Source organism: Budorcas taxicolor, chromosome 24 (assembly GCF_023091745.1).
Source record: "Budorcas taxicolor isolate Tak-1 chromosome 24, Takin1.1, whole genome shotgun sequence".
Lineage (NCBI taxonomy): Eukaryota > Metazoa > Chordata > Mammalia > Artiodactyla > Bovidae > Budorcas > Budorcas taxicolor.
The window spans coordinates 26,205,492-26,219,033 of NC_068933.1; positions in this window are offsets into that span (position 1 = coordinate 26,205,492).

The window sequence follows — 13,542 nt, forward strand, 5'->3', positions numbered from 1 at the left end:
TTTCTGAATGTTGAGCTTTAAGCCAACATTTTCCACTCTCCTCTTTCACTTTCATCAAGAGGCTCTTTAGTTCTTCTTCACTTTCTGCCATAAGGGTGGTGTCATCTGCATATCTGAGGTTATTGATATTTATCCCGGCAATCTTGATTCCAGCTTGTGCTTCCAGTCCAGCGTTTTATGATATACTTTGCATAGAAGTTAAACAAGCAGGGTTACAATATACAGCCTTGACGTACTCCTTTTCCTATTTGGAACCAGTCTGTTGTTCCATGTCCAGTTCGAACTGTTGCTTCCTGACCTGCATACAGGTTTCTCAAGAGGCAGGTCAGATGGTCTGGTATTCCCATCTCGTTCAGAATTGTCCACAGTTTCTTGTGATCCACACAGTCAAAGGCTTTGGCATAGTCAATAAAGCAGAAATAGATGTTTTTCTGGAACTCTCTTGCTTTTTCCATGATCCAGCAGATGTTGGCAATTTAATCTCTGGTTCCTCTGCCTTTTCTAAAACCAGCTTGAACATCTGGAATTTGATGGTTCACGTACTGCTGAAGCCTGGCTTGGAGAATTTTGAGCATTACTTTACTAGCATGTGAGATGAGTGCAATTGTGCGGTAGTTAGAGCATTCTTTGGCATTGCCTTTCTTTGGGATTGGAATGAAAACTGACCTTTTCCAGTCCTGTGGCCACTGCTGAGTTTTCCAAATTTGCTGGCATATTGAGTGCAGCACTTTCACAGTGTCATCTTTCAGGATTTGAAATAGCTCAACTGGAATTCCATCACCTCCACTAGCTGTTCGTAGTGATGCTTCCTAAGGCCTACTTGACTTCACATTCCAGGATGTCTGGCTCTAGGTGAGTGATCACACCATCGTGATTATCTGGGTCATGAAGATCTTTTTTGTATAGTTCTTCTGTGTATTCTTGCCACCTCTTCTTAATATCTTCTGCTTCTGTTAGGTCCCTACGATTTCTGTCCTTTATTGAGCCCCTCTTTGCATGAAATGTTCCCTTGGTATCTCTAATTTTCTTGAAGAGATCTCTAGTCTTTCCCATTCTGTTGTTTTCCTCTATTTCTTTGCATTGATCACTGAGGAAGGCTTTCTTATCTCTCCTTGCTATTCCTTGGAACTCTGCATTCAAATGGGTATATCTTTCCTTTTCTCCTTTGCCTTTCACTTCTCTTCTTTTCACAGCTATTTGTAAGGCCTCCTCAGACAGCCATTTTGCTTTTTTTGCATTTCTTTTTCTTGAGTTGGTTTTCATTCCCGTTTCCTGCACAGTGTCATGAACCTCCATCCATAGTTCATCAGGCACTCTGTCTATCAGATCTAGTCCCTTAAATCTATTTCTCACTTCCACTGTATAGTCATAAGGGATTTGATTTAGGTCATACCTGGATGGGTTGCCATTCCCTTATCCAGGGGATCTTCCAGACCCAAGGATTGAACCCAAGTCTCCTGCACTACAGGCAGATTCTTTACCGTCTCAGCCATCATGGAAGCTAACACTCTTAGGAAAGCACAAGACTACAACTGTAAAGTCATTTGTTAAGATCTGAAAAAAGATAAAAAATGATGCCTCAGAATAAGACTCAAAGAAGATTCAAAGTTTTAAAAATACATCAGCAGGAACCTGGTCAACTTGGACCAAAAGAGACAAGAGAAGTGAAAATACAGGGAGGCCTTTGGACCCTGAAGATTCTACTTGTGGGAAGCAAGCTGAGAAAATGGCTCCCCCATAAACCTTTCATGTAAAAGGATAACTCAGAAGATGAGGCCAAAGACTCCGAGGGCCCAGGTCAAAAGCCATTTGAAAGTCATTTCCTGGCAGGAAGACTGAATTCTAGTCAAGGAATTTCTAACACTTGCCCAGCTGGATTTCAGAACTACTCACAGACCAGTAACTTTTGTGTGCTATTCATTTTCTGTCTTTCTGAGCAGGAATCATCCTGTCTGATAAGCATGTGTACTGGGCACAGGGAGGGGGAATACCATTGCTGTTCACAGGCCTACAGAACTGGAGGAACTGTGCTTAAGTGCTGCATACATCCTCATAGCTCCATCTGCACCTGGACCTGATTTAGATAAGATTCTGGACTCTGAGCTGATGCTGGAATGGGTGGAGACTTTCATATTCCTTGGGAGGGGGCAGGCTGTGGGAGGCAGCCTCCCAGGTGGCCCTAGTGGTCCCTCTGTCCTGGTATTCACACTTCGGCACTGTTCTGGCCCACAATGTACCAGGGTTGATCACAGGCCCAGGAGAATAAACTAGAGTAATGCTGTGTCCCTTCTTACCTTAGATGACAAAGGACAGCTGCTTCTCTCCCTGGCTTTGTCTCATCAGTTACTCTGATGGAATCATACTGCTGTATGCAGTCTGGTGGAGATGACCATGGGTCAGACAACGGGAGCCTCTCACCAACAGCTCTGTAAGCGAGCTTGGGGAGAATCCTCCAGCTTCAGTTTTATCCAGAGACTGCAGGCCTGGCTGATAACTTGACTGAAGGTCTCTAATCAGAGACCCTGAGCCAGAACCACCCAGTTAAGGTGCTCTGGGATTCCAGACCCATGGAAATGGTGGGAGAGAGAATATACATTGTTTTAAGCTATACTGTTTTGGGGAAATTTGTTATGTGGCAATAACTAACTAGTACAAGCAATATTCAGGGCATTGTCCCCAGCAATATAAAGACCTTTGTCCTTAGGAATGACTTTTTACTTTTCCAGATTCTTTGGTTCCTCTAGCTGTTTAGATCTCTTAATCAGGATCCCTTTCAAAGACTCAGGAAGCTTCCATTATTCTTTGAAATAGATGCAAATGCAAAGAGAAATGCAAAAGAAAAAAAATCCAAATATTTCCATGTTTACCTGTTCTAATCACAGGTTCTATTTTCAGTTGTCCATCCACATCCATTTCCAAGGATACTGGCTGCAGAAAAGAATTATTACCATTTAAAAAAGATTTTTTTTTTTTTAAAGCTAAAATTCCAGACATTAACAAATAGATCCTAAAATTTGTGGGATAAATATTCCTCCAACCCTCTAATCCCTGATTTTTAATACAAAAACTTTAAGGCCATTTCTTTGCCTGGCAATACATTTGTATTTAACACAAAGAAAAAACACTATGAGTTGCATGGACAGCTAAAGCGCTAAAAATAGATGGTTAATTGTTTCCTTGGTGATAAAAGCTAATTCTTCTTAATTTAGGGAAACTGCAGATGTCTTAAATCTTCAGATTCTTGGTTAATAATACCATTCTCTTATGCTGTAGTCTTCTTGCAATGAGTTGGAAAAATTAGAAACATATGATTAAGGACATTTTTTTCTAGATGTGATGATGGTATCATGGTTAGGTGAGAAAAAAGGAAAGCCTTTAAAGATATATACTACAATATGATAGGAATTATGGTCAAAATCTGCTTCAAAATAATCGGAGGGGGACAGTAGGTAGGGATATAGATGAATAAATGTTAAATTTAAGTAAAAGATACACTGAGGCACCTTATACTCTTATTTCTGCTGCTGCTGCTGCTGCTAAGTCACTTCAGTTGTGTCCGACTCTGTGCGACCCCACAGACAGCAGCCCACCAGGCTCCCAGGTCCCTGGGATTCTCCAGGCAAGAATACTGGAGTGGGTTGCCATTTCCTTCTCCAATGCATGAAAGTGAAAAGTGAAAGTGAAGTCGCTCAGTTGTGCCTGACTCTTAGCAACCCCATGGACTGCAGCCTACCAGGCTCCTCCGTCCATGGGACTTTCCAGGCAAGAATACTGGAGTGAGGTGCCATTGCACTTTTATTTCTACTTTTGTTTAAATGATAGTGTTTAAAGATATCACCATCTTAAGACAGAAAAAGAAGCAGACTTGTAACTTGTCTAGGTGATTTCTAAGAGAAGTGTGACTTAAAATGCTTTAGATTTTTTAAAAAAGAATAGCCTGAGGGAAAACTAACTTGAATCCTATTTCAACTTAGCCTATGTATTATTTTTTTAAATAATATCCTTCAGTGAAGGAGTGATACTGAAAAATTTAGAAGATATTCATCTTTAGTGTACTAACGAAGAGTCTGCGTAGCAACTGAAAAAAAAGCACATGAGAGTTGTGGGTTATGTTTTTATTTGAGGGCAAAATGAGGACTAAAGTCCAGGAGATAGCATTTCAAGTTGCACTGAGAAATTGCTACCAAGAGGCAGGGGGGAAGGTCAGTGTCATATATGAATTCAGTGACGGGCTCAGTGCAGTCAAGCTCACATTTTGTCAGAGGCTTGCTGCTAGTCGTAGGGAGCAGGTGTCACCATTAATGATGTTAGCATTTTTCTAATTATGAGGAGACCCAAGAATTGGGCTCATAAAGTCTTCTTCTTTTTTTTTTTTTAACTTTACAATATTGTATTGGCTTTGCCATACATCAACATGAATCTGCCACGGGTATACGGTCTTCTAAAAATATCTATCTGAAGACCTGTTCTGCCAGTTTTTCCCAGAACACAGAGTAGGTCATACCTGTTTTCACCCTGAGCTCTTTTCAGTGGTGTTGAAGGTCAGCAGCTGCAGCAGCTCATGATTTAATCCTCGTCGAGGTAGATGGCATATGCCAATTTGTAGCTCACAAGAGTATTTTTAAAAAGTGTGCAGTCAATATGTGTACTATATAACCTATTTATCTCTAGAGCACAAGCCACATATCCTTACTTAGAGAATTTCCCCTTATTTTATTACTCCTCCTCTCTGTTCATGCTTCACTTTGTAACTTTCTCCCTGTTATGAGCTAACGGGGGAGATCAGTTGAGTCACTGGGTTTCATGATACCATAGCTGCCTATTATCAAAATACTATACTTGTCATTTCAGGTTGTTCTACTATTGACAGTGACACTAACACATATTTTGTTGTGGGCAGAAAATAAAAAACATAAAACCATCTTTTTTCTGTAGGAAACTTTAAAAGAAATGTGATATTCCCTTTTAAGGTAGGGGTGGGGTGGGGTGGGGAGCCAGGGATGGGAGAGGGAAGACTTGCCTTAATCAGATCATTGTTCTATTGGCTGAAATTTTGAGATCCTGAAAAGAGCAAGTTTTGAACCATACAGCAGTTTTGGACTTCCACTTAGGAAGTGAAAAAAATTCCCTTAGAAACCTACAAAAAATGTTTCTCCTACCCTAAAACACAGCTTGATGAAAGACACAATGGCAACGTTTTTGAGCCCTCAGAGGTTGCAAGGCAACCACAGAAACTGAACTCAAACATAATCCACTGGGAAGAGAGACAGGACAGACTGTTTTCCATTTCACATGGATGGGACAAAAGGTAGCTGCTCTAGAAGGTGATAAGAAAAACTCAGCAAAGATTTTAGCATCTGTGAAGGCTACCACATCACTTTGGAACAGGACTGGCTACTTCATCTGTGGGTCTTAGTGCCAAAGCAAAATACGATAACTTTTGCTCAAAAAAAAAGAATTCAGGATGGTGATGGCACAGCCTGAAAGCAGCTGCAAGGATCTTCAAAGTGTGGGCTGTTTGTGACGCACAGATCATGTGCCTTGAAGCCGGTCCTCAGAAATAAAGGGAGTTCTCACCTACCTGAGAGCTCTTCGCCCTCCGCCTTCACCAGGCATCTCTGAGGAGGAGAGCGTGCGGTGCTGATCTCCCTGCAAACGCGGAGGTGATTGGTGGCTGTGAAGGCGCTTGGTGGCTGTGGAGGATTGAGGAGGTGATTGGTTCCTGTGGAGGACTGAGGAGGTGATTGGTGGCTGTGAAGGTGATGATTGGTGGCTGTGAAGGTGATGATTGGTGGCTGTGAAGGTGATTGGTGGCTCTGGAGGACTGAGGAGGTGACTGGTGGCTGTGGAGGAACAAGCTCAAAGTCCCACTACGTCCTCGGACTCCCTCTCCTCTGCAGAGCCCAAGTCATGACGTGCTGGGGGTGGTACTTTCTGAAGAAGCGGCAGAAGTAAAATCCATCTGCCTCTCCTAGTTCAGTTCAGTTCAGTCGCTGAGTCGTGTCCGACTCTTTGCGACCCCATGAATCGCAGCACGCCAGGCCTCCCTGTCCATCACCAACTCCCGGAGTTCACTCAGATTCACGTTCATCGAGTCAGTGATCCAGCCATCTCATCCTCGGTCGTCCCCTTCTCCTCCTGCCTCCAATCGCTCCCAACATCAGAGTCTTTTCCAATGACTCAACTCTTCGCGTGAGGTGGCCAAAGTACTGGAGTTTCAGTTTTAGCATCATTCCTTCCAAAGAAATCCCAGGGCTGATCTTCAGAATGGACTGATTGGATCTCCTTGCAGTCCAAGGGACTCTGAAGAGTCTTCTCCAACACCACAGTTCAAAAGCATCAATTCTTTGGCGCTCAGCCTTCTTCACAGTCCAACTCTCACATCCATACATGACTACTGGAAAAACCATAGCCTTGACCAGCGGACCTTTGTTGGCAAAGTAATGTCTCTGCTTTTGAATATGCTATCAAGGTTGGTCATAACTTTTCTTCCAAGGAGTAAGCGTCTTTTAATTTCATGGCTGCAGTCACCATCTGCAGTGATTTTGGAGCCCAAAAAATAAAGTCTGACACTGTTTCCACTGTTTCCCCATCTATTTCCCATGAAGTGATGGGACCGGATGCCATGATCTTTGTTTTCTGAATGTTGAGCTTTAAGCCAACTTTTTCACTCTCCTCTTTCACTTTCATCAAGAGGCTCTTTAGTTCCTTTTCACTTTCTGCCATAAGGGTGGTGTCATCTGCATATCTGAGGTTATTGATATTTATCCCGACAATCTTGATTCCAGCTTGTGTTTCTTCCAGTCTAGTGTTTCTCATGATGTACCCTGCATATAAGTTAAATAATCAGGGTGACAATATACAGCCTTGACGTACTCCTTTTCCACGGGGCAAAGACTTGTTGCCTCAGGGGGAGGGTAGAAGCCAGAAGTCTCTGCTCCTGTTGGTGGGGCAAGTACAAATACCGGGTGATTGCTCTCCTGAGGGGTGTGTATGGAAAACAACCACTCCAGACCACCACAGTTACAAGGCAGCATTTGCAGGCCATGGGTAGGAGGAACAGGAACGCCAGGAAAACCTCACCCCTGAAGCCAGAGTACGAAGGGCCTGCCTGAGATTTGAGGTTGAATTGGGACAAAACAATCTCACCTGGTCCTACCACGAGCTTAGCACCAGAGTCACAAGCAACAGCTGTGGACAACCGGGGAAGGCGTCAGAGCCCAGAGGAAGACTCTCTGATGCATGTATGCGGGGACAGTGGCAAGCTGAGGGGGGCACAGGGACCCCAGGAAACCTGACACCCAGCACCTATCCTGAGCACAAGGGGACAGCAGCCTGCCCACTTTTAATGGAATTTGAGGCCTATGGGCCCTGAGACTATGAGTAATAGAAGTCTATACTTAGTGAAAATATCTTTCAAAAAATGAATCTTGAGGGAATTTTCTGGTGGTCCAGCAGTTAGGGCTCGGTGCTTTCACTGCTGAGGGCCCAGGTTTGATCCCGGGTTAGGGAACTAAGATCCCACAAGCCGCAAGGCATGGCCACACACAAAATAAATAAAAGAATCATGGGATAGTTTCTAAGACATACAAAAGCTGAAGGAATTGCTCACCAGTAGACTTGCACTACAAGTAAGTCTTTAGGGTAGAAGAATAACTATACCAAAGGAAAATATGAACCTAAATAAAGGTATGAGAAGTCTGGGAAATAGTCTACATTTAAACAAGCAAATACATATATAAAAGTCTTAAACATTATTATTTATAGTTCTTTTTTTTTGTTTTGTTATTTTTATTTATTTTTTTAATTTTATTTTTTTACTTTACAATACTGTATTGGTTTTGCCATACATTGACATAAATCCACCACAGGTGTACATGAGTTCCCAACCCTGAACCCCCCTCCCACCACCCTCCCCATATCATCTCTCTGGGTCATCCCAGTGCACCAGTTCCAAGCGTCCTGTATCCTGTATCGAACCTAGACTAGTGATTCATTCTTTAAATAATAATCTTGTCTAAACAAAGTAATATATGATTTTTAATATGTGCAAAAGCAACATGTATGACAATAGTGCAAAGTTTGGGTGGGGATAAACATAAGGTTCTAATTCTGTATGTGGCATGGTGTAATACTATTTGAAGACATTGTTTTAAGTTAAAAGCATACCACAAATCCTAAAACTACCAGTTAGAGTAACAAAATTATAAGCTCATAAGCCACTAAAATGATATATGGAATAAAAAATATTCCATTAATCCAGAAGAATTAAGAAAAAAAGAATGTATGAGACAAATAGAAAACAAATAGCAAGATGACAGACATAAACCTAACTGTACTGATAATAACAATTAAATGTAAATACTATCAATATTCCCAGTTAAAGACAGAGTGTTAAACTGGATTAAAAAAATTAGTGCCCAACTGTATGCTGCCTAAAAGAAATATGATGGGGCAAGAGCTGATGCAAAAACCTTGGAAGTGGTTCTCTGAGCCTCAGTTTTCTTATCTGTATAATGGGAATATTTAGAGTTATGAGGATTAACTGAGTTACTATGTATAAAGACCATAGAACAGGTCCTGGGACATAATAAATTTTCCATATGTGTTAACTATAATAACAATAACAGCAATTTTTTTTTTCAAAATGGAGAACTGTTGGAAGGCTTTCAGGAAAGGAGATATTATAAATCAGAAAGTAGCATTTTTTTAAAGGTCATTCTAGCTACAGATTGGAACAAGGAACTAACAGACTTGGGGGTTTAATAAGGAGACTTTTGCATGGGGTCCATTGAGAGCTGAGAGACAGTTAAACTAAGTAGGCAGAGGGGACTTGGAAAGATTTTGTGAATTAGGTGGTGGAAACTACCAACCTTGACGTTTGAGGTGGTGGGAGGATGTAGGAGGTGGCAAGGGGCCTCTCCAAACTGTGGCCCTGGCAGCAGGGGCTGGTGGTGATGTGCTTCACCGGGTCAGGGGAGCCTGGAGGAGGACGAGGTTGGGGAGGTGCTGGATGTGCTCAGAGTCAGGGACCGTGGGGCATCCTGGCTGAGGGGCTGCAGAAGCAGTCTGGAGTTCAGAAGACAGATTGTGGCTGGAGACAGAAGATTGAAACTGTTGGCAAACAAATGAAAATTGGACCACAATCAACCAGCCTGGAACAGGTGGGAAGAAGGAGATAGCTAGATGATTTTTAGTTTCTCCTGGTTCCCACATATGTAGGATTCCAAGTGTTGAGGTTGTTGAGGGACCAAAAGATACACAAAAAGACAATGTTAGATGGCAAGATTTATACACCAAATAGTATAGTATGATGCTGAGAGAAGCTAAGACTTGAAGGGGGTATGTGCCATCTCCATGGACTGGAAGACTCTAGGTGAAAGCAGCTATTCTCCCCCAGTGATAGATACTGCAGTCCTGGTCAAAATCCTAGCAGGTGTTTGTTTTTCTTCTGCGTGTATGACTATAAAAGTTGATTCTAAAAAAATTTTTTTTGATTGTTGTAAAATATGTGTAACAGAATTCCATTTTAGCCATTTTAAAGTGTACAATTCAGTGGTATTAAGTACATTCACCATGGTGTACCACTATCTATTTCCAGAATTTTTTCATCATTCCAAACACACCAGGCATTAAAAATTAACTCCCCATTCCCTTCTTCCCCAGTCCCTGGGGATCTCTATTCTACTTTCTGTATCTATGAATTTGCCAATTCCAGGTACCTCATATAAGTGGAATTAAAACAATATTTGATTTTTTGTGCCTGGTTTGTTGCACTTAGCATGTTTTTTAGGGTCATCTGTGTTGTAGTATGTATCAGAATCTGCCCTTTTTATGGTTGAATAGTATTCCACTGTATGTATACACCATATTTTATTAATTTTTTTGCCAACTGATGGACATTTGGGTTATTTCCACTTTTTGGCTATTGTGAATAACACTACTAAGAACTTCGGTACCTCGTGTATTGTTTGTAAAATTTAAATGAGTGATTCAATTTCTTTCATAGTAACAGTAGGTTGCATTGTTTTCTTTTCCATTATGGCTTATTACAGAATATTGAATATACAATAGGACCTGTTTATCCATTCTATATATAATAGTTTGCATCTGCTAGTCTCAAACTTCCAGTCCACCTCTCCCCCCGCAATGCCCCCCCCATCCCCATTTCCTTTGCCAGCCACAGGTCTGTGCTTTATGTCTGTGTAGACTCATTTATTCCTGCGTCAGTTTCATAAGATTAAAATATCCTAGTCATTTGCTCATTACTTGTTTTCAAATTTATCGTTGTTGTTCAATCGCTCAGTCGTGTCTGACTCTTTGTGACCCCATGAACTGCAGCACGCGTCTTCTCTGTCCATCACTATCTCCAGGCTTCCTCAAATTCATGTCCATTGATGCCATCCAACCAAGGTATTGGCAAGTATTATTCATACTACCATCTAAATGTTTTAATCATTTCTTTTTGCAAATTCATGGGTTTTTTGGTGCTCCCTGAATGCTTTCCTTCATTTTATCTTTTGAAGTACTTTCATTCTGTTGATATTTGGAGTCTTGATATTTGCTCTTAATTTAAAAAAATTTTTAAAAATATTTTCTCTAAATCCTCTTTTATGGAATAGTAAACACAGCTCAATTAATTTTTAGCTGTTCCTCTATTACAAGCACTTAATTATAAATTTCCTGTAGAGCCTGGTTTGGTTGCATTGCACAAGTTTTATTTCTGTGAACAGCTTCATTGAGGTATATTTTACATATGGAATTTTCCCATTTCAAGGGTAAAGATTTCTCGTAAATTGACCAAAAGGAGCAATTATGACCATGAGCCAGTTTTAGAACATTTCCTTCATTCTAACACGTACCTTTGTGACTATTTAGTTAATTCCCATTCCCACTGGCTAGGCAACCACTTATCTTCTTCTGTCGTCATAAGTTTGCCTTTTTTAGGCATCTCCTAGAAATGAAATACGTGTAGTGTCTCATGTCTGGCTTCTTTCATTAGCATATTTTGAAGTTCATCCGTGTTGTTATGTTTCAGTTAACTTTTTTTATTAGTGGTGGTTTACCACTCTATAACATTTTTGTCTATCTACTGAGCAGTTAACAGACATTTAGAATGTCTCCAGTTTGGGCCTATAATTCATGAACATTTGCATGCATGTATTTTCTCTTGGGAAGATATGAATGAGTGGAATTGTTGGGGCATAGTTAATTTACGTTTATGAACTTGTCAAGTTTTCCAAAGTGGCTGCACCTTTTTAAATTAACTGATAGTGATGTATGAGGGCTCCAATTTCTCCTCATTCTCACCAATATTTGTTATTTGTGAATAAATAAGGATATCAGTACACTTTTTCTGATGAGTGTGAAATCTCAATTGTGCATCAGTTTTCATTTCCCTAATGACTGATGTTGATCTTTTCACATGCTTATTAGCTATTTGTGTATCTTTAGTGAAATGTCTATTCACATCCTCTGCCCATGTTCTAACTGGATTGTGTTACAGAGTGGTAAGAGTTCTTTTAAAATCTGGATACAAGTCCCTTATTAGATATGTGATGCAATCTTCTAGTTTCTTTTAATTCTCTCCTTTGAAGCATGAAAGTTTTGAATTCTAATGAGGCCGTTTATCAACTTAAAAATTTTATGCACCATTCTTCTGTAATAATTTCCAAAATCTTGGCCTAACCCATTCTCAAAGGAGTTTTCTTTTTAAAGTTTGTTTGACTCATTGTTACTGAATTTTTGTGTATGATAGGTTAAGCACCTCAGTTCACCCTTTTGCACGTGGACATCACTTTCCCAACAACATTTGTTGAACAATTCTTCCCATAATGAATTGCCTCACTACTTTTATTGACTATAAATAGGATTTATTTCTGGATTCTCAATTCTGTTCATTGATCTTTATGTTTATCTTTACTCTTAAACTACACTGTCTTGAAAAATGTATTGTTAAATTCTGACATAGGGAAGAAAATGTACTCTTTGTTCTTGTTTCTCAAAGTTCTTTTGGCTGTTCTAGGTATCTCATCCAGACTTTCCTGGCAGTCCACGGTTAAGACTCCGTGCTTCCAATGTAGAGGGGGTGGGTTCAGTCCCTGGTTGGGGCACTATCGACCCCATGTGCAGCAAGGTGAGGTCACACAAAAAAAATTAGGTATTTACATAATTTTATATGTATTTTCATAACCAGTTTTTCTAAATTCTATTTTATGGAATTTTAAATTTCCTTTAATTCATCTTTGACCCTTATTTTTTAATTTCACTATTAACCTCTAAATTAACTGCATTAGTCAGAGAATTGGGTGTCACGTTATCAGTTCTTTGAAAGTTTCTGAGACTTGCCTTATGGCCTAATAATTGCCAATTTTTATAAATGTCCCATATAAATTTGACAAGACTGTGTATTCTCTGTTGGGATACAGAGATGTATATATGTTTATTCTATCAATTTTATTCAAATGTTTTCAAATCTTCCACAATTTGTGTTTTATTGTATAATAACAGAGAAGTGAGTTGAAATCTGCCACTGTAATGCAAACTTGTCAATCTTTATCTGCATTTCTAAGGCTTTTTGTTTCTAACATATTTGAGGCTATTTTGGTATGTGCATAAAAGTTTAAATTATGTGTTAACTCAACTTGTATTGATCTTATACTCTTAAAATTGTCTCCAACTGTTTTAAATAAATATATATAGCTACTCCAGATTTCCATTTTTAGCATCTTTTCTTGGTCTAGGTCTTTAATTTCAACCTATCCAAATCATTTGCTATTGTATGTGTCTTACAATCAGTTATACAGCTGGAATTTTCTAAAAAAATCAAACTTGACCCTTTGTCCTTCAACTAGAAAATACAGTTCATTTACATTGATTGTAATTTTGAGATGTTTATACCTATTTTTACCATGTCATTTTCTTACATAAAGGTGAAAAAATTCAAGTCCCCCCCCCCAACCTTTCTTCCTCCCTCACAGCACATAACGACTGTATTTTCCTTTGTACTACTTGGGATTTATACTATACACTTAACTAGTCCTACTAGTTGTACTAAAGCTTATCTGGAGATTAATCTCATTTCTAGATTAAAAGGTAAAAGAGTCTACTCAGCCATATGTTATCCTACAGTTTTAGCATATAATCTATAGTTTAAAATGTGAATAACAGGGGGAATTCCCTGGTGGTCCAGTGGTTAAGACTTTGCCTTCCAATGGAGGGGCTGCAGGTTCACGTGGGAGCTAAAATCCTACATAGCTTATGGCCAAAAAGCAAAACATAAAACAGAAACAATACTGTAACAAATTCAATAAAGACTTAAAAAAATCTGCATAATACAAATTACCTAATGAGATGATGTTTACAAATAATAATCTTTCATGGCCTAAAAGTTATCAGGTACTATCAAAATTTTTTCTTCTGAAAATAAGTTCTATACAAAGAACACCACATTTAAAGTACCTCAACACAACTATTTATTACAGGTAAGAGATCTTGAAATTTCAAGCAGGTAAAATGTTCACTTAAAGTGTACCACAGTAA